This window comes from Lampetra planeri, chromosome 1, assembly GCF_965212315.1.
Source record: "Lampetra planeri chromosome 1, kcLamPlan1.2.h2, whole genome shotgun sequence".
Classification (NCBI taxonomy): Eukaryota; Metazoa; Chordata; class Hyperoartia; order Petromyzontiformes; family Petromyzontidae; genus Lampetra; species Lampetra planeri.
The window spans coordinates 10,017,191-10,043,993 of NC_136107.1; the positions used below are offsets into that span (position 1 = coordinate 10,017,191).

Sequence of the window (26,803 nt, forward strand, 5' to 3'; positions counted from 1 at the left end):
GCATTCATGTTCATTCGGTGTGGAGATGGCGATGCCTGAACGTCCACCCTTTGTTCAGTATCGTTTGGTGGAGGAGCATTGATGCATTGTTCAGACCAGTCCAACATATTTTTTCTTGTGAGTTGATCACGGTCCTTGACAGGTATCTGAGTGCCAAACTCATTCCAATTCTCTTCCTTATCCAGGTTGGCTGCTGCCTCGAGCACCTCTGCCTGGGCCATTGCAGCAGCTGCTTCCCTTTTGAGTTGTAGGGTGCTTAACTTAGCATCCAGCTCAATTTTCTTCCGTGTGGCAGTGGCCACTAATATACTCTCTTGCTCGTCAAGCTCTGCTTTCTTCCGTGCAGCAGTAGCCACTAATATACTCTCTTGCTCTCGTGCGGCAGCAGTTGCTAATATACTTTCTTGCTCTGCGAGCTCTGCTTTCTCCGTGCAGCAGCAGTTGCTATGCTTGCTTCTTCTTGTATGTGGGCCTTTTCAATTAGCATAGCTTCCTCTTCAGCCATGTAGGCAATAGGGACGTTTGCTGCTTCTGCTGCTGAGCGTGCCTGAGCTGCTGCCATACTAGTAGATGATGTATTTGAGTGTGCTGAGGCTTTAGATCTTGTGGTGGACCTGGATGAGAAAGAGTACTGAGATCGTGTCTCTCTTAAGCCCTCCACACGGTCCATTGCATATTGTATCACGGCCTGCACATTATCATCGAGCAGTTCGAGGAAGTGTTCTTGAGTGCGCACTCCCTCAATGCCCTCATCTGTTTTCACCTTCATCAGGAGGGAGATGTATTTATTTGCCAGGAGCTTGTAGCTTGAGCTGCTCACCTTCACTCGATGGATGGCCCGCTGAATTGAGGCCACTGTGTCTGAGGCCTTTGAAGCCTCAGATAAATCTGCTTCATCCCGGTCCCATGCCCGTTGTATCCTGGCATCAAGGTCTTGTTTCTCAGCATCATAGCTTTCCAAGGCCCGCTGTGTCAGCCTGACCTCTCTTTGGGGCCTTGAACTCCCTTGGTCCTCTTGAGGCAGGATGGGAGGTCCTGGATAGCTTAAATCATCTTCTTCAGCATCTCTCCCTGCTGAACTGTGGCTGTCCATGCTGCGATGCTTGCAACACGATTTTAATGTAGACTCGTTGCAGAGCTGGTTGCTTGCTGCAGGCTGACTGCTTGAGAGCTCTTTTGCTTGAGGAGCTGGTTGGGAGCTCCAAGAAGAATGTCTTTTTACTCGCTGCAGGGCTGGCTGCAGCACCGGTTGGGAGCTTCAAGAAGACTGTCTTTTTCCTATCTCGGCCTCGCTGTGCGCTGCGTTGCACCGCTAGTTGAGTAGATAACCTTGCGTTCAATAAACCCTCAGAGCCAGGATGAACGTCCAACTCCAATCGTCATTTATTGATTGTAACAAGGTAAAACTGGTGAGAAAACACAGATACAGCATCTGTTATAATCCGGAAACACCACCACAATGAACACCACAGCATCAGAACATTGTCTTAGATAACAATAGATCCTGGACGGACCAGGCCCCTACATTACCACTGAACAGCTAGACAAGAGCACAAGCCAGTGCGTTGCATACAGGCACATCGTGTATTCATCCCACTGCACCCCAAATGTACAGCATTACACATAACACTAAACTGTGGATGAGATGCTTCATCATTTTTACTCTCAGGATCGCAACATAGGCACAAGTCTGACTCGACCTACTAAATCACAAGTAACATCCACAATAAGGAAAGTCGCAGGTTTCGTTACTAACTAGGCCTCGTATTTACTACAACAACTTAACGGCACCATAAAGGCATTTACATCACTATAATGGTCATTCCAACATTACAACAGCATTGCCAATATTATAGGAATATAAACAACTTACAGACAATGTTTCTTAAGCTCCCACAATAGACAAGTGCGGCTGTGGTCTCACTGAGATGCGATGCGTGCCGCCATCTTGAATTATCAGTAAGATGGCAGAAGCCCGCGTGGTTCACTGAAAATCGTCACTTCCTGGTCACGTGACCAAAATTAGCATAAAAAAACAGGAACTTCCTGTCAACGTACGCTCCACATCTGCTGTGAGGCAAGACAGTAAAGAAACGTCATATTTGGAGTGACTTTGCATAATAAGTAATTAAATTCAGCTCGACCTTCCTCTGCGTTAGTGTAAAAATCCACCCACTCATGAATATTAATGAGGGGGTGGGGTGGGCCTCATATGGAGTAGCGTCACGTGCGGGACACACACACATTCTTGGCTCATATTAGTATACAATACGTGATGAAGAGTCGGTGACTGACTGTCCTCACAAATTGTCGCCTTGGCGTGGTGCGAGTATCCACAACGGTTGGAGGTCAAGAGAAAATTGTCCCTGCCAGGTGAATGGACATGACATCATTAGCCTAGCACCACCAATGGAGATGAGCACTTTTCAGCGATCGACGCGTAATATTCAGTCTACAAACCCAATGTAAGCCAAACACAGCATGCAGACGGCACTTAAATATATATTTACACCACACGGAAGGTTGCAAGTACCATATTTTCCCGCATATAACCCGCGGGGTATACCACTTCTTACAAACAAAACAAGACCCTGCGGGGTATATGGAGGTGCGGGCTATCCCAAAAATATTTTACACGTGTGACATGTCATAACTCGTAAAATGTTTTCATGGTAGGACTATCCACTATGCAACACTTACCTTTGACTAAAGCACTGCTGAATAAACTACTCACGCTAAAATTGCACATTGTCTTGCCTCACGGCAGATGTGGAGCGTGCGTTCACAGGAAGTTCCTGTTTTTTTATGCTAATTTTGGTCACGTGACCAGGAAGTGACGATTTTAGATTTCCACTGTACCAAGCGGGCGTCGACCATTACACAGATAAGTCAAGATGGCGGCACGCATCGCATCTCAGTGAGACCACAGCCGCACTTGTCCATTGTGGGAGCTTAAGAAGCATTGTCTGTAAGTTGTTTATATTCCTATAATATTGGCAATGCTGTTGTAATGTTGGAATGACCGTTATAGTGATGTAAATGCCTTTATGGTGCCGTTAAGTTGTTGTAGTAAATACGAGGCCTAGTTAGTAACGAAGCCTGCGACTTTCCTTATTGTGGATGTTACTTGTGATTTAGTAGGTCGAGTCAGACTTGTGCCTATGTTGCGATCCTGAGAGTAAAGATGACGAAGTATCTCATCCACCGTTTAGTGTTATGTGTAATGCTGTACATTTGGGGTGCAGTGGGATGAATACACGATGTGCCTGTATGCAACGCACTGGCTTGTGCTCTTGTCTAGCTGTTCAGTGGTAATGTGGGGGCCTGGTCCTTCCAGGATCTATTGTTATCTAAGACAATGATCTGATGCTGTGGTGTTCATTGTGTGGGTGTTTCCGGATTATAACAGATGCTGTATCTGTGTTTTCTCACCAGTGTTACCTTGTTACAATCAATAAATGACGATTGGAGTTGGACGTTCATCCTGGCTCCGAGGGTTTATTGAACGCAAGGTTATCTATTCGACTAGCGGTGCAACGCAGCGCACAGGGAATCCGAGATACACATGTTATCACGTTTTAAATTATTCGAATTGTTTGTACAATGGAACGACAATGTTTGAAGTGGGCGCACTTTGTTTACGGCGACGGGAGAGCTGGGGGGAGAGGCAGCGGAGTTACCGAAGTACCACTATTGTCTGCACAGTGCGCAATCTACCAATGCTAAAACTGTATAGTAATAGGTTTTTACCCTTTCAACTGGTACAAAAACTGACACCTTTGTACCAGTTGAAAGGGTAAAAACCTATTACTATATTTTGCCACTGGTAAAGGAGGTCTCATAGTGCTAAAACTGTATTTACTTATCTACCAGTTATGTGTTACTTATTTATTGGATATTTACTTTTGTTACTTATTTACTGTTTTAAGTTCACTCGTTTCTGGTTTGTTTGTTTTATTTGTGCACGTTATGATTGTAATGTTAACAATTGATCGTGGAATGTATTACAAATGTAAACCTCATATTAATATGATGGAATTAAGCTGCGGTAACGACGTTAAAGATATGAATGCATGCGGGGAATATAGAGGTGTGGGCTATCTGAAATTTGTTTTCTACAAAACGCTATTTTGTGGGGTATATGCGTCTGCAGGCTATATGCGGGAAAATACGGTAATGTTTATTTGCAAAAAAGAATAGCGACATGTACACATTTTAACATCCGTACAATTATAATCCCTCGAAATATATTTGTAGCAGCTGCTACCGCAGTGCCTGCATGATTGGGATCTATACACGTTCACTGACGATTGGACAGAGGCTTTATGCGCGATTGTTGTGTCATTAATTGATGTTCCGTGATTGTTGTTGTCGATGGCCATTGTGAACGTCTCTCCCGGTGTTGCGCCTCACAAGAGGCCCTGATGAGCACGCAGCTCGAGTGGCGGTACCATGGCGAGGCAAATTGCTACCTCGAGATACGGCGGCTTGAAACAGTGGCGGCTGATTGCTTGGGGAGGTCTTGTCATGGCGACAGAGAGCACAGCGCGTTGGCCTGGTTCTACAGCGTTCCGTAATCTCAACATGCAGGACGGCACGTTATGTATAATAATAATACTATACTCTCTGGTTCTTTCGGTAAAGTCACGTAGGTGGAAAAAAAATGTAAATCACGACGTTTCGGAAGCAACACAAGCGTCCGTCATCAGGTGGGACAACCACAGCAAGAAACAAATTGCTGTAGTGGGCAAAGAGAGCTACTTGTGACAAGCGAGTATATAAGGTAAGAGGGGGGGGGAGCCAGGGAGGAGAGATGCAGGGGGCGGGGGGTGGAGTAGGGGGGGGGAGATACTAATACGAAAACTAAAAATCTATAATCATACTGTAATGTCAATGCCATTTATTTATGAGAGAACAGCCTCGCCGAATATGGCTCTTTTTTCAGGAGGGTCCTGCACTGGGATGTTTGCCCAAACTTCGTAGAAATAAATAAGAAATGTTTTAGCTTAATACGAGATGAAACTGGATTCCTCGGAGGAAACACACTAAGAATACTAGAGAACAACACTGTTCATCATTAGCCGTGAATCATCCACTGCTGGATGGAGACTCAACCCCTGCCGCCCCAAGCCTTTCACACAGATGGGTTCACGAATCCAATTGCTGTCCTGCCATCTCGTCGCAGTCTACGGGGGTTCAGGAGCTGTACCAGAGGTCGCAAACGGGTTTTGATTCCTTACCCGTACCCGTACCCTACCCGAAATGAGTGACACACGGTTACTCACCAGTGACTCACGGCCTACCCGTACCCGTACCTGGCCGGGTACGGGTAGCCGGGTGTCGGGTAGGGTACGGGTATCGGGTACCCGGTTGCGACCTCTGAGCTGTACAGACCTGTATGAGTCTCCAAGCGCTGAATGCCACAATAAACACGCAGAAAACGTCTCATGCTTCTGTCCCTGCACACAAATAATACAAGCACTGTACGCTTATATTTGGTCATACGTTCCTACGGCGCGCTCACCTATGCGTGGAGCTGTTGTCTATTTTCAACAGACTGGTCTACCTGGGCCAGCCTGGGTTCACCTCTGCCCACGACCCCGTCAACTTTAATCTACCCCAAATCCCCTTCCTCACGTTCCCGTGTTCCCTCTCTCGCACCGTGTCCTCCTCCCTTCTCCCCCCGTGGCGTGCAAGCTTCACATCAGATTGCAGGGCGTGTGCTCATGGAGGAGGGATGTCCGTGTGTGTGCCACGCGTGTTTGGGGAGCAGCAGAGAAATGGTTTCCCGGCTGCGCTCCGAACCCGGCGACCCGAGTTCGATTCCCGCTCACGGCCAACACCCAGTGACGATTATCTGAACCGGCCATGGGCCTCTCCTAGGTCGACTCAGCCTCAAATGAGTGCCGGGTGAGGCGTGTAAACATCGTCACTTGGGGTATAAAGGCGGCCGGGCGTGGCGTTGGCCACCCACTCCCTCGTGCGCCGTGCCTACCTTTATAGGTGCTCGCTAAAAGCACTTGCCCCAACAGTCTTTTAATGCTATACGGGGGATCTTTGTCTTTCTCTTGTGTGCGATGTGCGAGGGAACGTGTGGTGCCCCGCGGCGAGGGTGGGTGTGTGTCTGCCGTACACGGGGGAGACAGGTTCCAGAGGCAACGTGCGAGTGAGTAGCGGATACCTGGGGCTGTGGTCTGCGGTAGGGGGCAGTGGGAGGAGCGCTTCTCGTCGTCGGTCTGTGTGTGGGTTGGAGTGGGGGCTTGGCGAGGGGTGTGTTGGGTGAGCTGTTAGGTGAGTAGTCGACAGGGCAGGTAGGTGGGGGGGGGGAGTTACTGTGCTGTGTTGCAGAGGGGAGATGCGTGTGTGCCGCGTGTGTGCTGTGTTGTGGGGCCGTACATAAATGACGTCACGCACCTGTGGGGGGGGGGTCAGACATTTGTGACGATGTGTGACGATGGGGGGGGGGGGTTTGAGAAATGTGACGTCACATAAAAAGGCGCAACTTTAAATAAATATAGACAACACGTCTAAAGATAAAATAATAAATTAAATTAAATAATAGAATACGACGTTTCGATTGCAACACAAGCAATCATCAGGTATAATGAAATAGCGACATACAATCTAACCAGAAAACTATAGACAGACATATTAGCAGACAGATACACACAGGTAACCTGTGTTGCTCTCACAGGTAACCTGTGTTGCTCTCACAGGTAACCTGTGTTGCTCTCGCTATGTATCTTGGTGATATCTGTCTGCTAATATGTCTCTCTATAGTTTTCTGGTTAGATTTTATGTCGCTATTTAATTATACCTGATGATGATTGCTTGTGTTGCAATCGAAACGTCGTATTCTATTATTTAATTTAATTTATTATTTTATCTTTAGACGTGACTTAACCGAAAGAACCAAATAATAATTCCTGCAGTCACGAAAGTTCTAAAATTAAGATAGACAACACGTTCTACTTAATTAAATAGACGTTTTAATAAATGTTTTCTCCTACAACATCAAAGTGCAGCGCCACATTAAATACGCACTACAGTGACAATAGTTTAAAGCGATATGAAGCATGTTTTATTTTTTTTGGGGGGTGGGCAGAGCTTTGTGACGTCATATTTAAAGAGGGGGGGTCTGACTTTTTGTGACGCCGTGTAACGACAGGGGGGGGGGGGTCAAAAATCGTCCAAAATCGCGTGACGTCATTTATGGACGGCCCCTGTAGAGGGGGAGATGGGGGTGGTGTGTGCTGTGGGGTTTGTGTTTGTGCTGTGGATGAGTGGGTGGAGCTGTAGTAGGAGGGGCGGCCCCTTTTGGTGGTGGCGGCGACCGAGGAGGGAGGAGGAGGAGGGAGGATGATGAGGGCGTGGGGGAGGCTCGGGTCTGTGTTGGAGCGGAGTTGTGCTCGGCTGTGATGCCACTCGCTGCTGACTTGAGAGACGGAGAGGGCAGAGCGCGGCGTTCAGTCTCCCCTCCAGCCCTGCGGAATTGTGCAGCCCGCTGAGCCACGCGGGAGCCAAGTGGGGATGCGGTGCCTCTAATCCAGGTGGGAATCGCGGCTCTGCACAGATTCCTCCTCCTCTACTCAGCTCATCCTGATGTCCACCCCCTGATTTCTGCTCCGCCCTCCTCGGCCTCTACTCTCTCTGGGTTTTCGTCTTGAGTTTTCGTACCCTGCTCCGCTTACTTCATTGCCATTGCCCGAGAGTGATGGTGAGAGTGGGTAGTGGTGGTGGTGATAGTTTTGGTGGGGTCAATCTCTCTGGACTGGAGCCAGAGTGAGGACCTGCATGGTCCTCACGCTGTGTGCTCACTCACTCATCCTGTTATCCGCGCTTGAGTGCGGTTATTCGATGTCGACCGTCGCCAAAAGGAACTACGTGGAGGGTTTTGGTTTCACGCGAGCCACATTAAACCACACGCGCTTGCGTGGTGTGGACGAGCGCGAGATATGTGCGTGGGTGTACATGTGTGTGTCGTGTAGCGGTCAGCGAGCGGCGCTACGAAACCCGGCGACCCGTTTGATCCCCGCCTCAAACGAGTACCTGGTGTGGTGTGTAAACATCACCACTGGGGAGACAAAGGCGGCCGGGCGTGCTGTTGGCCACCCACTCCCTCGTGTGCCGTGCCGACCTTTATAGGTGCTCGCGAAAAGCACTTGCCCCAACAGTCTCTTAAAGGCTATACGGGGCATCTTTATCTTCGTGGTGAAAGGTGAAAGATCGTCGCTGGTGAGTGACCTCTGAACTGCTCCTGTGACTCGCCGAGGTCGACTCGGTCTCAAATGAGTACTTTGCGCCGTCTCTGAATAGTAGCGTTCGGGAGATAAAGGCGGCCGGGCGTGGAACCTGCCTCTCTCCAAACCGTAATATGCGCTCGCTAACAGCCCTTGTGTTAACAGTCGATAACGGGAAAGGTTGAGCGAGGCAATGATCTGTAGAGAGTCGTGGTTGCTCCCAGATGTGTTATGCATGTTGATGGCTGTTTAAACGCATAGATATATTCGCGATGCGTAATCGTCTTTGTCATCACTATCATTGCCATTCATTGTATACTCTCTGTAGACACGCACGCGGGGAATTATGCTGACACAAATGGGAACACATTTATCAGGAGAACAACATTAGATACATGTTGGCTGTTAAGAAAAGTAGTCGGGCTCGGGCAAGGCACGGTGTTGGAACGGATGATGACCAAATGGTAAAGACTGGTAACAGAGTGGCAGCCGAATGCGAGAACATCAGATGCGCAGGAGCGAGATAGATTTTGGCATTGTAGGATCGTAAGGTGAACGCGGCAACGTGGGAAGGGAATTCGTCCAGTAGTGGATAGACCACGGACGATGAGCAGCTGATTTCGAGCCCAAGCAGTACAGGTGAAAACAATATACACGATTCCTCTATGTGGTCTACTGGCTTCCCCAACGTCAAATAATTGTGCATCTCCTGAACTGCCAGAGCAGCCTGTATTTTGTAAAAAAAAAATCAATGAAGCGTCAGCTTAATAAAATCAATAACTTCACAGCTAATACTATATCCTCTTTAAACCCCATCGACAGCTCTGTGAAAATACCATGCATAACATGAATGTTGCCTATCAGCAATGAAAGTCGCATCTTATTTCGCGGATCACTCTGATTTATGAACATTGCGTTATTAACCCCGGGAAGGTAACTGCGTTTTTACAGTGATCAGTTTTAGCAGATGAAAGAATTGCATCCCCTCCTCCTGGAAAAGGCCGTCATCTAGCAGTGGATTAATAATGGCTGACGATGAGTACGAAGTAAGCCTGTTGTGTGGGTGCACAACAAAACAACATAATGTCGCATGCTGAAAAGTCCGAATAACACAGAATCCACCATGAAGGGCACTACGTGCGAGAAAGACAACGAGGAGTATTCCACGTCGGGTCTGTCCGTGTCGGCGACCCTGCAAATGTTTCCGCGCCCGGCAGAACAACATCCATCATACACACCTCTCGCTACGGCTGTTATTTTTATTTTATATATGCCTTCGATAGCAATTCATTACGATGCGATTTTGTTTCGTATGGAAATAGCTTTTATTGTTCTTGCGATTAAATATTTTAACAATGTTTTTTTAAAATCTGTACAGCACTTTGAATTGCATCATTTGCACGAAATAGTGCTGTAGAAATAAAGACTTGATTGATTGATACTAATTCGGCATTTGGGAATAAAAAGACGTATGAGGCACGAGTATTTACATGAACGGCGCGCGCAGGAAGAGCTTCGAGGTGACGTCGCCTCGGCTCCATGCGAAGAGGAGGAGGAGGATCGTGGCTCTAGAGAGAGGCAGGGCAGAGAAGACTGTAAACTTTTCGGTAAAGTCACGTAGGTAAAACATTAAAATTAATAAAAGTAAAATAAAATAAATATCACGACGTTTCGGAGGCAACACAAGCTTCCGTCTTCAGGTGGAACCGTCACAGCCACGACAGCTGTATCAAGTAAATGATAGATTGCAGGATCTTACCTACGTGACTTTACCGAAAAAACCTAAGAATATGAATCCTTGCAGTCACGAAAGCTTCAAATCTAGAAAGACTGTAAACATTCTACACGCAGTGGCCCGCAGAGCCGCGACGCGGGAACTGACAATGGGGAAGGAGGGAAGGGAGAGAAGCGGCTCCATTGGCCCACGGTGGCTAGGAGATGTTAACTAGCTCGCCCGGTACGCAGAAGGTCGTGGGTTCGATCCTGACCACGACGCATTCGGAGTTTGCATGTTCTTCTCGTGGCCGCGTGGATTTTTCTCCGTGTCCTCCGCTTTCCCCCCTCCACATTTAGAATCAACGACACGCATTTCGAGTATTTGACCCGCTGTACATTTCCACACGACCAGCCACTTCGTTGAGCTGTTATTTGTGGGCAGGTCGCTTCTGAATTTTGTTTTTATGTAGCTCAGTGCGACTTACCTGGCTGAATTCAAACACAATAGTTTAGGACATCGGGATCCTGACGATGCATTACGCGTCGGTTAATAAGAGACGGATATCGATTGTTTACGCTCACGTAACGTGCGTGCATGAACTCATGCAAATCATTGTGTGAGAATCAGCGTGTTTTAGATTCGTATACGCTGTATGTAATGGGTTCGTGAGATTTGCTGTTCAGCCACTCGAGGCTGCTCTCGTCGCCACAGCGTGCAGCGGATTAAGCGACGGTGCCGCACACTCGACGAAAGCATTCGATGCCACCATCTACTGTATATGGAAGAGATACAATTATACTCTTAGGTTGTTTCGGTAAAGTCACGTAGGTAAAAAATAAATAATAATAAAATAATAGAAATAATAATGGAAATAAAATAATAAATCACGACGTTTCGCAGGCAACACAAGTCTCCGTCATCAGGTGGGACCGTCACAGCTAGATTTACTGTATCAAGTGAGGCAAAATTCCAAGAGACAAGCTCTTAAATACAAGTTAAGGGTGGAGGGGGGGGAGGGGCGTATCTGAATGTGGTAGCCAGTGAATGGAACGTGTTGGGGGGGGGGCTAAAAGAGAACAATCGGTGTACCTCGACTTGGGGTTGTAACCGGTGTTGGCTGACAATCCAAATACAAAAAAGGCAATACTGTTAAACGCTGGGGATGTCAACACTTATTTATTTTTTTACCTACGTGACTTTACCGAAAAAACCTAAGAGTATGAATCCTTGCAGTCACGAAAGCTTCAAATCTAGATACAATTATCCCCGTTGATAACTGGAGTTGTCAAATAATATTTGGTGGGGAGCGGTGGCGCAGTGGTTAGCATCATTGTTGAGTGATATCTGAACTGGTTCTGGGACTAAACTTTAGTGGCCCCCATTGACCTGCGTGGTGAAATATTATAAAACCAATTCCCATAACCGGTGCGGGTTGTTTTGACGACAGCCGAATGACAAAGTTGCTGTAAATGATCAATAATTTATTTAAATATGCCAGGGGAACGTGTGTGTATGCGTGTCTTTAATGCAATGCCGTGTGGTTGTTAAGTGTGGGGAATGATGTGGATCATTGGGCATACACCCTGCTCCCATGCACACAACACGGCCTTGAACATGGAGATAATGAAACACAAGCGCTTGCTTGTTTCATACATTACGCTGGCTCACAGGTAACGATTCTCCGACACCTGGACTAATAAATGCATGACATTAATCTTAAATCCAGGATAGCAATGTTGACCATCCACAGCCAATGGCAATCGGCATTCAACCTACACTTGGCAACAGGGGGCGCGCTGCAGTAACACGATGTAACACGACTTTTGTTCCTGGGTAGTAAGTGTAATTTTCTAATTGCTTACGCCTCATAAGTATATAAAATGGCTATTACTCCCCACAAACCTTGCTTTTGTGACCAGGTCTTTACGTGAAGGAATGACACAAATGAACACCACGTTTTCTCATTGAAAATAGGTACATTTCTAAATATCACTGTCCTGGTCACAAAAGCAAAGTTTGTGTGGAATAATAGCCATTTTCTGTACTTTTGAGGCATAAGCAATTTGAAAATAACACTACCCAGGAACAAGAAAATAAAACATAAATGTGTTACAGTATAACCAACCCGAGAGAATTGTAGCCATATGCTTGCATCGAATTTATAGCTTTCATATTCCAGGACACAATAAAAAAAAATCCATTTGTATAGCGCTTTTCATCAGAAATCTCAAAGCGCTGTACAGGACACAGCAGCAGCAGACACTCAGCATTAACATAATTATGTTATAAATACATTTTAAGAATCCATTTGCAACTGCTGTGACGAGCAACAAAAAGCAGTGACAAGATTGCTAAAGATATAATCTGCGACGCGAACCAAGTATAACATGAGTTAATTTATCGTGGAATATCCTCCGACCCCCACTAAATTCCAAGTGGATATTTTTCCGGAGCCTAGCTCCGAACAGCTTTGGAATGACATTATACGTCCTGCTTGAAGATGCAACCCAATAAAAGAACAGCTTTTATCTGCTAGCTACACATCGAGGCTGTTTGCCCCAGGCCGCCCACACGAGTGTGGCACTTGGTTCATGAGTGAAACATATTCTAAATGCATGTCTGGTGAACTTCTTTCGCACCGTACGTATCCAACCGTGCTAATCGGAGGTGCGGGCTAGACGGGCACTCCGTTAATTTGATAGAATGACTGTATTTGGTGAAACTGCGCTGGCAGTGATGGCACAAGCCCAGAGAATGAAACGACTTATTCACAAAATCATTTACGGCCCCTTTGTCCAATCCACTGCTGGATAAATACTTCTTGACCGTTTTTTCTCCCTGCGTCATAATACGTACATGGAACCGAGCATCTGAGGATCGATACTTATCGATAGGTTGTGGGTACAGTAATGGGCATCACGTTAACCCGGCAGACACTCGAGGCGCTACCAATGTAAAAAAAAATCGACTCTTTGAATCGAATATGGGCCCAGACACTTGACGTCATTGAATCGCCGGGGTGTATTTCTGCCTAAAAAAAGGAAAATTTTATCGGCGACGTTTAAGACAATTGCCCTTCTTCATAGCACACATGGTAATGTCGAGTGATATCTGAACCGGTTCTGTGTGCTATGAAGAAGGGGGGCGGGGGATGGTAGTGAATCATTCAAACGCGAACAATGACATGTTGAGCCAGTGTACAGAGTCATTGTTCTGCCTCGCGCTGCGTGGCGAGCCTTGCAAAGTGTCCACCTTTGGCCGCGAGCCGCAAGTGTGTGAATGGCTGCTCTGACGCTTGTAGCTGCGGGAGATCAAGTGCCCTTATTGTGGATGCCTGCTGGGGTGGGGGGGGATGAGGTGGGTGAGATGGGAGGCTGGGGGGTTAGCATGGGGGAGGGAGATGGAGGTGGGGGCGGGATACTGGATGGGGGTGGCGTGATCAGGGGAGTTGCAAGGGACGATGGGGCGACCCGGTGGCTAGGAGATGTTAACTCCCTCGCCTGGTATGCAGGAGACCGTGGGTTCGATCCCGACCCTGACGCCTGCTGCTGTATATTTGCAGTTTGCACGTCTCTCTCTCCCCGTGGTCGCGTGGATTTTTCTCCGGCTCATCCGATTTTTACTCCCTCCACATTTAGAATCGTGCGTTTAGAATTTTTGACTGCTGTAAATTTCCACGTGATAAGTCGCTTCGTTGAGCTATCATTTGTGGCCAGGTCGCTTCTGGAAAAGAGCTACGTAGCTCAGTGGACCTCAGCGGGTAAAATAGAAAATAGTTCATGAATTAACGATTCTCGTGAGCAGTCACTACTACACGATGGTAAGCAATAGATGTATTGTTTTCTGTTATACTTTATCCGGACATTTTGCCTGCACCAAATATGTTTTGAGAATATATTTGCAAAGGATGCAGTTGCATCTCTAACGTTATATCCCATTGTTGTTTTTGGGGGATTAAAATTTAAGCACACCACAGCAAAAGCCCCTTCCCACCCAAATGTTATCTCATCGTAGCCTGTAAAATGTACGTAGGCATACGTTTGTGTTTGTTTACGGTCATGGCAAAGTGTCGTAAACCGCCATGTATAACATTATCTTACGTCAAACGTAGCCACTTTTGAGTGGGAGCGAGAAAACGTTGCTGTGGTTGTCAGCCGTGCCCCTTTGTGCTTGTGACAGATTACTTCTGCCCGTGGTCATTTATTTACAAGTGCTTCACTTTCGAACGAACGCGTGAGCCACCCATAGCCGCAGCCCTTTCACTCGCCGTGCATAAAATGTTTTCGCGCGTCGTGGGTGCCAATTAACATACTGTAGATTAAAGCCAGTGTTTGACGCCCTCCATGGGTTCCGTTGTGAATCCTTCACGTGATCGCTGCTGGTGCTCGGGGCTGCTGTGCAGAGTTGACATCCGGCTCGTTGCCCCTATTTTGTGGTGTGACTGAAGCAATTTGCACTCATTCTCACAGAGATCTATTCAACATTGGCTGCGACCTCATTATTTATACGAATCACAATTTACAATCCTGGATGAAGACCTTCCCTCGTTTTTTCAGCCACGGGGCTTGTTTCACCATACTTCACCATGCTGGGCAATGTGGGTTTTAGTGAAGTGGATCTCCTCGGATCTCCACTGGGTGCATGGCGCCACCATGCCCACCACTACGCATTGCTTTGCACCGGTAGTTGCACCCTCAGATTATTGTTCCTGTAAAACAAACGTCTCGGGTCTCCTTTTCAGGAAGATACAGCCATGGGACATGAGGCTCATTCCATTCATACGTTGGGTGAAACTGAGTATCCAGAGAATATGTATGCGCAATACTCGGCACTGCAATCATCTGGCCACCTTGCAGTCCCATGTCTGCAACACCTCACGAGGCCTCGCGATCTCCCGTTAAAATACGAGATCGGCTCAACCCCCGATATGCTTCGAGATCCAAAGTGAGATTGGGGTGCATTTGGAATGATTTGACCAAAGGCGGCTATGCACGGACAAATTTGCATGCTTGGCAGTGGAGATGTTCAGTGCAAAGAAAGGTTGGACACATTTGGAATTAAGCCCGATGCTATGGCTGGCTCCCGCACCCCCCCCCCTCCCCAAGAGTGGAAATCTCTCATCATTTCCTGGGGTATTGATGTGGTGGGTAGAGCACTATATCCAATTAGCGAGGCTTGTAGCGTTATTATGAAAGTAATTTACTGCACATAATCGCACCCCCATTGCCTTACAATGCGAGCTGTAATATGTCTCCCATTTAATTTCCCCAAATGTCCAACGCCCACTCGAGTCGTGCTCGGTGCGTGAAGAGCGGAGACTGTTTCCTGCTTTCCGGTGTCAATAATTGAGAGACGCTCGCCGTCGACGTAGCTGGAGGCGGTGTCCGTCCCACTTTTACCTGTGGTGGGAAAAATTGGGTCACAACGTGCAATGGATTCAAAACCTTTGCCCTAGTTTTTTTTTCCCGTCCTATTATTGTTATTTTCACTAGTCCATAACTCAGTGCTGCCGAGTGAAATCTTTTTTTTTCTTTTAAAATATTGCGCTCTTTTACCGCAGTGTAAGCTGAACGCCAAGCAACGGAGATGAATGAGACTCGTGTGAGTAGCATGATGCATGGGAGCGCTAGCGCGCGTGTGTGCGCGCGTTTGTGAGTGTGGCGGCCGGTGCACACGTGTTGTGTTGGCGTGTGGACAGGTCAGAGTTCATCAGCATCAGGCGCTTTCTTTCCCTTTAACCCCCACCCCACCCCCAGTGGGTCAAAGCTCCACGCAGCGCGAGCAACACATGAAAATCCCATAACTCTGCACATCGCCCGTGTGCTTTATCGACCTCTCTTGATGCGTGTACCCACACACGCACACGTGGCCGATCTTGCCACGGCTGCGCGTCGCTGCAGCCAAAACCACCGCTGCCTCGCACATGGTTGGTAGCATCGCAGTCACCCTGGGTACAGAGACTGCCAGCCAGACTCTGTGGAAGCACGGACAAGAGCGGCCCACATCTCTGGTCTTCTCTCACCCTCCCTACTTTTCCACGTCCCTCCCTCTCCGCCCGCAACCACAAGCTGCATACACATGGCGCTCACGCAGGCTGCCCGAGCGAGGAGGTTCTTCAGCTCTGGCATCCAAGCGGACCGTGAGTGATTGGGGGGGGGGGTGCAGAGGGTGGTGGTGGTGGTGGTGGGGCGTCTCTTTTGTCCCGCTGTTGCTCTTTTGTGCGACGTCCTTGGGCTGCCTGCAACGGATGCTGTCACGGGAGGCATCGTCTGTGTGTGGGTGTTGTTGGTTGTTTTTTCTTTGCCACGGTGGGAAGCCTGGCAAGGGGAAGGTGTTTGGGGGTGGTTACGAGGTTGGCGTTTGGGGGCGCGGGTTTCGTGTGTTTGTGAGAAGGCGGTGAGGTTGGTGGCGTAGGGGAGGAGGGGGGTGTTTTGGACGCGGTGGTCATTGTAGCTCCTGACGGTTGCTGGGGGTGATAGCTTCATTCAAAACAAAAAGTCCGGCAGTCGCCCTCGGCGAGAGCGACGCACAAAAGCGTTCCTCTCGCCTCACAAGCGGCCGGGTGGCCAGATCCACGATAATCCGGAGTGCTTCTCCCCTCCTTGCTTGTTCCTCGCCTGTCGGCTCCGTTTTTCTCACACGGTCACTCGCCGGGCCGGCAGCGAGGCGCAGGAGAACGCACAAATCTTCCCCCACATCCAGCAAAGCAAAAAACGGAAGCGTTTGACAAGAGTCGCAATGTGATGAACCAAAGCAGCGAAGGGTGTTTGGTGACGTTTGTGTGGTGCCGAGGTGGTACCGTGTGTGGGTGGTGGCGAGGTGGTGGTGAGGTTGTTCGGTGAGGTGGTAGTAGGGTGAGGTGGTGGTGATATGGTGGTTGAGATGGTAGTGGTAGGGTGATCTGGTGGTGGTAGGGTGATGTGGTGGTAATATGGTGGTGAGGTGGTGGTAGGGTGATGTGATTCGGAGAGGTGGTAGGGTGATGTGGTGGTGAGGTGGTGAAGTGAGGTGGTGGTGAGGTGGTGCAGTGGCTCTCACTCGATGGACCGTCAACAGCCCTCACCTCGTTCATGCCCAACAGCACTTCCTGCCTGCAACAGCCAGAGCTCAAGTTATTTCTCGCTCTTGCACCTAATTATACATGAGCTTGCATTCTCTCTCTTTGTCCAATGAAGCTTCGGCAGAAGGGTTGCTGAAAGAGACTTCGCTGTGCACACAGAATGACACAAAGCTGGATCATGAATTCACTTTTGCAAACAAATATTTTGTTCTTCTTGGTTTTTTCGGTAAAGTCACGTAGAAGGGAAATAATAAATTCATAAAAATAAAACATAATAAAATAAAAATTATCATGACGTTTCGGCCACAACACAAGCAGCCGTCCTCAGGTGAAGAAACAGAGCTGTCGGAAAGACAGCGTCCCAAATGATGGGCTGCTTGTGTTGTGGTCGAAACGTCGTGAGAATTTTTATTTTATAATGTTTTATTTTTATTATTTTATTATTTCCCTTCTACATGACTTTACCGAAAGAACCAAGAAGATGAATCCATGCAGTCACGAAAGCTTTAAATAGAAATATTTTGTTCTTCAATTGAGGCACACTTATACACCGAATAACAAAAAAAAGATTAATACATATAATCGGGAGCATGGCGTTGTGCTTTATTCACTCATTCTATGGTTTAGGTGCTGGCATTCACAGTGCGTGCGTGTACGCGTGCGCGCGTTCTGTTTATAGCACACGAATGCGTGCATGCCTGCTTTCTTTCACGTGAAGCCCTCTCGTTGAACGATGCTGCCAAACCAAACCTCGCGTGTGTCCCAGGATGGATTTCACAGGCGCTGGCTTGAGAGTCGCTCCAAATCCGTCCTGGCGTCTCTCCGCTGGGACCTGCACGAACCTGAAGTCTCACTGATGTGTTGATGTTAGCAAAGCACGAACATTTGAGCCCGACTCGAGCACTGTGCCCTGTCCTCCGCAACCGTGTGATTAGTTAACTAAAATACTGCCATCGGCCGAGGGAAGTCGGATGAAAATAATAATATGATGATTATTGAAAGCAGATGTGCCCGGCGTGCCTTCGCGAGCGTGATGAAAGATGAGCGCGCGGATGGTCGCTCGTCGAACAGGCTAGCAGTGCCCGACTGGGGGCTCCTGGGGTCTCCTGCCACGTAGTGATGTACCCCGACGTGAGGTAAGGGGCCGTCCATAAATTACGTCATGCACCTGGGGGGGGGGTCAGACATTTGTGACGATGTGTGACGAGGGGGGGGGGTTGAGAAACACATAAAAATGCGCAACTTTAAAAAAATAGAGACAACACGTTCTACTTAATTAAATCGACTTTTTAATAAATGTTTTCCCCTAGAACATCAGAGTGCAGCACCACAAATACGCACTACAATGACAATAGTTTAAAGCGATTTGAAGCATGTTTTTTTTTTTTGGGGGGGGGGGGGGGGGCAGAGCTTTGTAACGTCATATTTGAGGGGGGGGGTCTGACTTTTTGTGACGCCGTGTGGCGACGAGGGGGGGGGGGGTCAAAAAATCGTCCAAAATCGCGTGACGTCATTTATGGACGGCGCCTAACCTCTCTTGGCGTCTAATAAGTGGCCGTAAACAGGAATATAACGGTATACACCTTACCGGCAGTGCTCCAAACAGCAAGCGTGTGTACTGCCACTGCTCAGAACGGTTCCTATTCCTATACACCACCACGGTGTCTCCGCAAAGGAGAAACGGCAGTGAACACGGGGCCGCAGGACGAATATGTTTCGTCTCGGGAACGTTTCAACATTCTCGTTTCAACTGCTGCTTATAATAATAATTACTAAGAATTTACAGCCGCTTCGTCGATTCGCATCAACGAGCACCACCCAACATGTCTTTGACTTCTACTTTTGACTTCTATCCCCCCCTCCCCACACACACCACTCTGGGGTGAGGTTAGAGTCGGTCAATATTTACCGAGACCGAATGGGTGGATTATTTACGCGAAAGTCAATAGAAGCGAGGCCGAGTCCCAACCGACCGTAGCCGTTTCACCAAAGTCCCATTTTTTTCTTTCTTTAACCAAACGGCGTCCAGGCGTCACGGCTCTCCCTCCCTCTCTCTCTCTCTGTCCGAACCCTCTCGCATAGCCACACAACACCCGTTGCTCGCCAGGTCAATTAGCGGCCTCGCTCGACATCGGTGGCAAACGTTTTTGCCGCATCACGCCACCAGGGTTCCCTTTGTAAGCGATGCTAATGCGGTGTCAGACGATTGTGAATTGCCTCATCAGGCACGCGTTGTGACTCCCCCCCCCCGTACCTGCTGCTGCTGTTGTTGTTGCATCACACTCGGCGGGGCCATCTGTGGGAGGGCGGCTTGCAGGCCTCTCTCTCGTGCCTTGGATCGCTTCCAGGACTCCACAGCCAGTGCGCTGCAAGTTGTTATTCGGGGCCGTCCATAAATGACGTCACGCACCTAGGGGGGTGGGGGGGTCAGACATTTATGACGATGTGTGACGAGGGGGGGGGGTGTTTGAGAAATGTGACGTCACATCAAAATGCGCAACTTTAAGTAAATATAGACAACACGTTCTACTTAATTAAATAGACTGACACCTTTTTTTTACAAGGAGTCATGTTTGCATTGACCACAATACCTGCGGTCGGAATGCAAACAAAAAACACAACTCTGATCATGTATGAACTGTCCTTGAAATTGATTAGTCCACACCCGAGACAGCTTTTCTTAGATCCTAATCTCCATTGGTGTTTGACCAGATGACGCCAAAAGGCGCCTTTTGGCGTCATCTGGTCCAACACTATGTGAGACTCTAAGAAAAAAAAGGTGTCAGTTTTGTTGCCAGATAAAAGCGTAAATTTTTTTTTATCATATTTTGCTACTGGCAAAGGAGGTTCCAATGGTGTAAATATAGGAAGTTTTAGCCTTTACCGGATTTCAAAGTAAACACGGGCGGGTGTTTACTTGCACATATAATACGTGAATGTCTAAACAGCTTGGTAACTTGTATTGTACGCACAACTTCAAAACACATCAGTAAATTCTAGATTTGAAGCTTTCGTGACTGCAAGGAATCATCTTCTTAGGTTTTTTCGGTAAAGTCACGTAGAAAGTAAAATAAAATAAAAACAAAAATCGCGACGTTTCAGAGGCAACACAAGTCTCCGTCATCAGGTGGGACCGTCACAGCCAGATTAGCTGTATCAAGTGAGGCAATGATTCAAGATGTAATCTCCCTCCCCCCTCAACTCGCTTTTAAGGGATTACATCTTGAATCATTGCCTCACTTGATACAGCTAATCTGGCTGTGACGGTCCCACCTGATGACGGAGACTTGTGTTGCCTCCGAAACGTCGTGATTTTTGTTTTTATTTTATTTTACTTTCTACGTGACTTTACCGAAAAAACCTAAGAAGATGACATCAGTAAATCTTTGAAAGGTTTATAGGGTTTTTCTTTTATCCCGAGTATCCATGTATTCCCCCCTCCTTTTTTTCCTTGCCACAGATACGTACCATGTCTCACTGGCTATGAATTCAGAGTGCAGCAGTGACGTGCGGTGAGGTCAATGGCTGGGGAGGCACTGGCTGGTATCAGAGCCAGATTCACACACTGAGGGGGGCGTGGATGAACGTAATCAACCAGGTTGGGTGTTGACTGTTATGTTAGCCGACTCTCTCTGTTGTATTACATTATATTTCTAAGCTTTCTAGGTTTGTTTTCTCATTCATTCGTACCTGAAGACGATTGCTTGTGTTGCAAACGTCGTATTCTATTATTTAATTTATTTTCTTTCCACGTGACTTTACCGAAAGAACCGAAGAGAAATTCCCGCAGTAACGAAATCTCCAAATCAATTTTGAATATTTATGTTGTTTTTTTAATATTTTGTTTAGGGTCCCTTTATAACATATGCTACAGGCCCCGCACTGGCTTAATCCGGCACTGGGTGGAGGTGCTCTTTAAATTATGACTGCGTCGAATTTCCACTTCCCTTCGCTTGTAGGGAGCCTCCCAGGGTCAGGCAGGACTCGCAAACTCTGCAGAGTTTTGTCGGCCGTAATTCCTCTACGGGACACCGAGCCGCATCTCTCGGGTCACCTGTGCTGTGACGAAGCTCCCCCGAGGTGCTCACGTGAGCACCCGTGACAGGCGCCGGCGCGCGCCGGGGGTCGGGTGGGGTCGTTGGAATTTTGGCATCTGGCAGCCGCTGCCGAGGCTAAGACGGCGAGGGTCATTCACGACGATGGCCGTGGTGATGGTCGTGAGGATGAGGGCGCGCGTGGGTTGAGCTGCCTTGCGTGGGCTAGCTATGGCGCCTCTTTAAGAGCGGCTGTTATTTATGGCTGGGGTAGCAAGGATTGGAGCGCTCGAGAGCAGATGGTTTCTATTGCTGGTGAGACATTAATTCACTCATTGTCGTGGGCTCCCCATGCGTCCACGCGTGGATTTGAATCGGTCCGTGAGCGGATATTGAAAGAATAGCACAGGTTGAAGTAAGTGTTTTTGTACGTTGGCTAAACACCCCTTTATAACCCATTGTTTTTTAAGCTGTTTTAGTGGATGGCACCCATAAATCATCAATTGTGAGATCAATTCAATGGTGGCATTTAAGAGGCAGTGCACTTACTGGGTTGCGGACCAATGTTGCGCGGCGTTTGCGTGTTATCTAAACGTACGTATGCTTTTTTCTCTCAGCACTCGTACTTACTTTGACTTGTAAACATCTTCAAAAGGGAGTTGGTAAAGCATCGCTTGTGAAAAAAGAGTTCCGAGATTAAGTTCTGGAACTCCTCTCCTGAAGACCTAAACTCTCGCTCCTCTCACAAACTCAGTCTGCAGCGGTCTTTCTGTGACCTTATAACGCATCACAACACATGCCAAAAGCACTTTAGATTTCTAGCTCTGAGGATAACAGCGACGCTGCTCACTGACATTTCACAATTCCGACTAACACGATACTAACACCTCATCATATATATGGATGCTTGAGGAATGAGGCCGTGTTCTTCACGAACCCTGGTGCACCCCCCTCCCCCCCCCGACTTCTCCCTACGCGCAATGCCATCGCGTGCGTGCGGCTGCTCTGTGATTAAGGAGGACTTACCCGGCTGCTCGATTATGCGATTGCAATTATGATAAGGCCACCATCCGCACATTAGGGGCAATCAAATAATGAGCGGTGCAATTTGACCAAGTGCGTGCATTTGAGGGTGAGGCGCTGCTGTTGCCATATTTTGGGGGCAGATTTGTTATCCCCGTGGTAAAACGCAAAGAGGTGAGAGGCTAATAATAAAATAATACAAATACAAAACAATACAAATTCTCACGACGTTTCGACTGCAACACCAGCAATCATCATCAGGTGGGATTGTGTTGCTTGTGTTGCAGTCGAAACGTCGTGAGAATTTGTATTTTTTATATTTGTATTATTTTATTATTACCCTTTTACGTTACTTTACCGAAAGAACCAAGAATATGAATCCCTGCAGTCACGAAAGCTTTAAATCAAAATTTAGGTGAGAGGCTGTTTTCCTTTTGTATAGGTCTTTGCATTTTAAAACAACAACAACATAAAATAAGAATTGCCATTCTTCCCAGTGGCATTTAAAATGTTAATACTTGAACCCAGCCCCCTCTCCCGTATCCCCACACCCACACGCCCCTTACCCCCACACTTCTATACGACCGCAGTGGTAAATTCGGGTCAGTTTTCACAGCAATAAGGTTTCGTATTTGTGATAGGCTGCAATGCACGACGACTCCACTGTCCGTTTGCATTTACTCCGCAGTAAAATACATTTGGATTCTTGATGCCTTAAAGAGAAGCATCTGCTAGAAGAAAAAAACCCGCTGACACTTAAGCAGCCAAAGCGAAATAATCGCACGGGCTGGCGGGCGTTCTCAATCGATGAACACATCGTGGACGATGTTGCACAGAATCGAGAGCCCCACTGCAGCCGTTACGCCTGAAAGCGTTTCGTCTCCTCTGAGGCGGCGGCGCGCTCGCCAGCGTGACTTCATTTTATTATTGCGCTCGACTCTACTAGAGAGTTACACCCCCGAGTGGAGCTGCTGCTGATGCTGCTGCCAAGAGTAGGGCGCTATCATGGCAGCCGCCCCCCCCCCACCCGATCTTTATTAAATGGCCCAGCAGGGCTTAACGAGAACCCAAGGGAGAGGTGGGGCTGAGTGTCTTGGAAGAGCCCACCTCTCAATTTTGTCCATTGTGAACGTATCCGTCTTGCTGCAGTTATGGTTGAGGTATACACTGGGATTTGACCAAAAGTCCAAATGACGTTTCCCTTGGATAGCCTATTTCAAAGTGTTGTTTTGGACTTGCGTGTGAATCGGCGAGATCGCAAGCAAAAGTGGGGTCTGTGCCAAAAGGGCATTGACGAGGATAAACCTACAGTGATGATCCCCTCCTGGCAAATATGATCTGGGAGTGACCCTCTACACACGTCGCATTGAGTCATTGGCTTAGTATTTCATGTGCGAATGGCCGTATATTTAGGGGGGTGGGGGCAGGAGAAGGGGGTGAGTTTAGTTAGTGTGTGTGTTTTTTTGTCGCGTCTCGGTCTGAGAACGGCAGACCGTAAAACGCTTAAAGAAGCGTTTTTTTTTCTGATGCCGTCAAAGCGTTCCAGTGGCGGGCGTCGGGAGTTAATGGGGCAAAAGGCGCCATGGCCACGCGGGGGGTGCAAAGTGTCACGAGTTTTGTTGTTCCTTTCATTGCAACAGCGGGCCTTAAAAATAGTGTCGCTGCCGCAATAAACGAGTAAATAAATATAAAAGAGAGAGAGAGAGAATCGGGCATAGAGAGGGGCGACCTCCACGTGTTTGTGCACGTTTACGGGGACGGAGAGGCAGACCGGGTCAGGGGTCGGGGGGGGGGCGCGCGGCCGAGCGGCGTTTCCCGTCGGAGAGGAGCGTGGGGGTATTGACGCCAGTGGTGGAGCGTCTGACGATTCCTGACAGCGTGGCTACAGTCTTCCCTTTCCTCGCTCGGATGGCAAAGGTCGCTGGAGGATGATGCCACATGCGGTTGCCTTGGCGTTGGGAAAGTGACATGCAGCGTCACACAGGCAGGCTGCCCACCGGTATGTCACCGTAGTCTGTCACTCTGCAGCAAGGGCCGCCAAATGTTTTATTTGGTGAATCGCATACTTAAGATTTCTTTGCGGATAGTCGTGTCATCATCAACCTGACCTCGCAATGGGTATGGGCGCCTGTACAGCACAAAGTACTGGGTACGAGTAATTTAAGTATGAAATAACAAAGTAATCCTATGCTGTTTGCACGTTTATCACCCAGACTACAGAACTGGCCACATCCATGCACCGCACAGCAGGATAGGCGTGCGGTTTAGGACAAGGTTTGCGAGCCAGGAGGTCATGTGGATTGTTTTACGGATCTCGTGGCTCGGGATGGCGGTGACGAGGCGGCGCCGTGGCACTGTTGTTGTTGTTGTGGGGCATGTTGACAAAAATTAGGTCCATGGCGAATGCCTGCTGAGATCCGCAGCAGAAAACATGACAGGAAGATTGCATGTTTCTGTTGAACGTCAAGCTGACAATTTAACAATGTTGTCACGGACTTAAATCGTTCCAGGTGGTAATTGTTTTCATCAGCTGTCGAGTGATGGGACGAGCAATAACCAAAACACAAAATGACATAACGAGTTCATTGTCTGAAGAGGCTGCTTTAATACGCACGCTATCATAGATTAAAATGCATATTCAATTTACGCCAATTCCCGGCGCGATTAAACACCTCTGTTTGGCAAAAGGAAAATGACGTGGTGCTCCCGCTCCTGCATGTGCGTGAAAGCTTTCGAGAAATTCAACCAGTGCCTGGTCTCCAGACTCAGCCATTGTGGTGTCTCTGGGGGGCTGCGCTGCGGCTGAGCTCGGGGCCGGGGTGTTGTAAGAGGGAGCATTTTTTTCCCTTTTGCGGTTCATTTGCTGCTCATTCGGCACATTCCTGCCAAAGCCTTCCTCCAGAATGGCCCCTCTCTCCGTTCACATTCCGTTAGATTCCGTGCGATCAGGTCGGTGCACTCGAGTTGATACTTGCACAAGGCATTCACTAGAAAGCACAAACGCATCCGCACAATTGGTAAAAAAAAAACATACACGCTTCATTGTCCGTTACATGTAATGCATTGCACGCACCATTACCGGCTTTGCTAGTTCAGGCACACTTACACGTGGACAAGATTTGTAGTTTAAAGTTCAGTGGTTTGATATTACACTGATTTGGTTTCGTCACTGGTGGAAATTTCCAGAACACAATTTGATTAAATATCACCGCGCCCCCCCCCCCGACCCACCAAGAGGGTGGCGATGCAACATTAGAGCAGCACACGGTGCATGGGTTGCGCGCTATCGTAGCAAGAGAGATGAGAGAGACGGGAGTGCGAGGAGACGAACTTCGCCACTCGACGCGCTCCGATGAAAGGGGGGAGGCAGCTGCCCTGGACACCGTTGAGCAGAAGGCTCCGGCAGGCCACGGCAGATGCACTGGCACAATGCAACCAATCGACACCGCCGCCTTAATTGAGTTACGGCGACACCTCGCTGAGTTACGGGAGGTCATTAAATCGGGTCGCAGTCCGCCGTTAGCAAATTGTATTGCCAAGAGGCGGCAGAGTGCGTTTGCTGGTGACGCGTGCAGGAATCGAGCAAGTTGTTTTGTCAGATGTTGCTGAGGCCTTGTGTCTTGTGCAGAATGTTGGTTGTGAAATGAGCCGCTATTTTCTGTCAGTCTTTTCCAAGTATTCCCCTCTGACTTAAGACACAAAAGTTAATGTTCTACTTGAACCCCTTTTCGGCCTGGGACTCTGCCCCCCGCCTCCCGCCACTCCTCCACCTTCCATTATGTCTGACCCGCTGGTCGCCCCAGCTCACCCGCTCGCTCTCTCTCACTGCCAGTTCATTTGCGCCAAATCTCGCCGGTGCTCGCCGGTTCTCACCACGCGCTCCACCCACCCCCCGTCATCCTCGACTCCATCCCTCTGAGCCAGCCACGTAACCCCCTCTCCTGCCTGTGGTGGCTCGGTTCTCATGATGCTCCGCTGTGCAAGCACCCTGTGGGGAAAATTACAGAAAAAATTGCTTGCCATCTCCGTTCCACCCCCCCCCCCCGGCAGCCAACGCTGGCAAATCACTCCCAGCTGGCGTGAGCAGCCCTGGAGGTGGATTGGGAGATCGACTGACAGGGATAGGGACATCACAGATGGACATTAGATAGTGGGAACAAACAGTGGCACGCAACTGTGGTAGCAGATATGTAATTAATTAGTTGTTTTCCCTGGCCAGTCTTACCCAGACTTTCTTAGGAAGGTTCATTTTTGGACGGTTAATCCAAATAGATGTGTTTTTTTAATGTTAGTGTGAGCCGCTGGGGAATCCCCATAATATATAGGGGGAGAGAACTCAATTTCTGCATGGATACGTCACCAACCGACATGCTGCATTTTAATCCGACAGGCCGTTTGTGTCTTTGCAGTTGAGAGCTTTGGGTAGGTGAGAGAGTTGAGAGCCAACTGAGGACTCATTTACTGCAGAAGTCTCTTCTTCAAGGAAGGCCTTGGGTTTTAACAACCACGGCGCAGCAAAACGGCAAACACGTTCGAATGTTGTTGCAAAACAACATGAGAAAATATTACACTATGGTGAAGTACACATTCTCAAGAACAAACACTCGTGAAGCTAAAACGATGAGACATTAGGACATTTTCTTCAGCAGCTCCTTCTGTGTGCGAGCGCTTGCCTGGAAGCCTGGCACAAATCACGCTCGCCTCCCTTCTCGATCCAGCGCCAGGGCCC

The 26,803-nt window shown here is 48.3% G+C and overlaps 1 protein-coding gene and 1 long non-coding RNA gene across 3 annotated transcripts in view; one reads left to right on the forward strand and one right to left on the reverse strand.

The window, feature by feature from the left end:
* The first annotated feature begins 2,888 nt into the window (after positions 1–2,888).
* LOC144717420 (semaphorin-5A-like) overlaps positions 2,889–26,803 on the forward strand; it is a 62,940-nt gene continuing 39,025 nt past the window's right edge. Inside the window, exon 1 of one of the 2 annotated variants that reach the window (XM_078592844.1) lies at positions 2,889–2,968. The gene's annotated coding sequence lies outside the window, so the exon portion shown is untranslated. Of the gene's footprint in view, positions 2,969–7,375; positions 7,551–26,803 lie in introns of those variants that run through there. The other variant, XM_078592843.1, reaches the window with a different exon arrangement.
* LOC144719855 (uncharacterized) lies at positions 17,600–19,389 on the reverse strand. Its single transcript, XR_013585696.1, has 2 exons — positions 19,272–19,389; positions 17,600–18,185 (listed from the first exon to the last, which is right to left on the reverse strand). It is a non-coding gene; the product is annotated as an uncharacterized LOC144719855 (long non-coding RNA).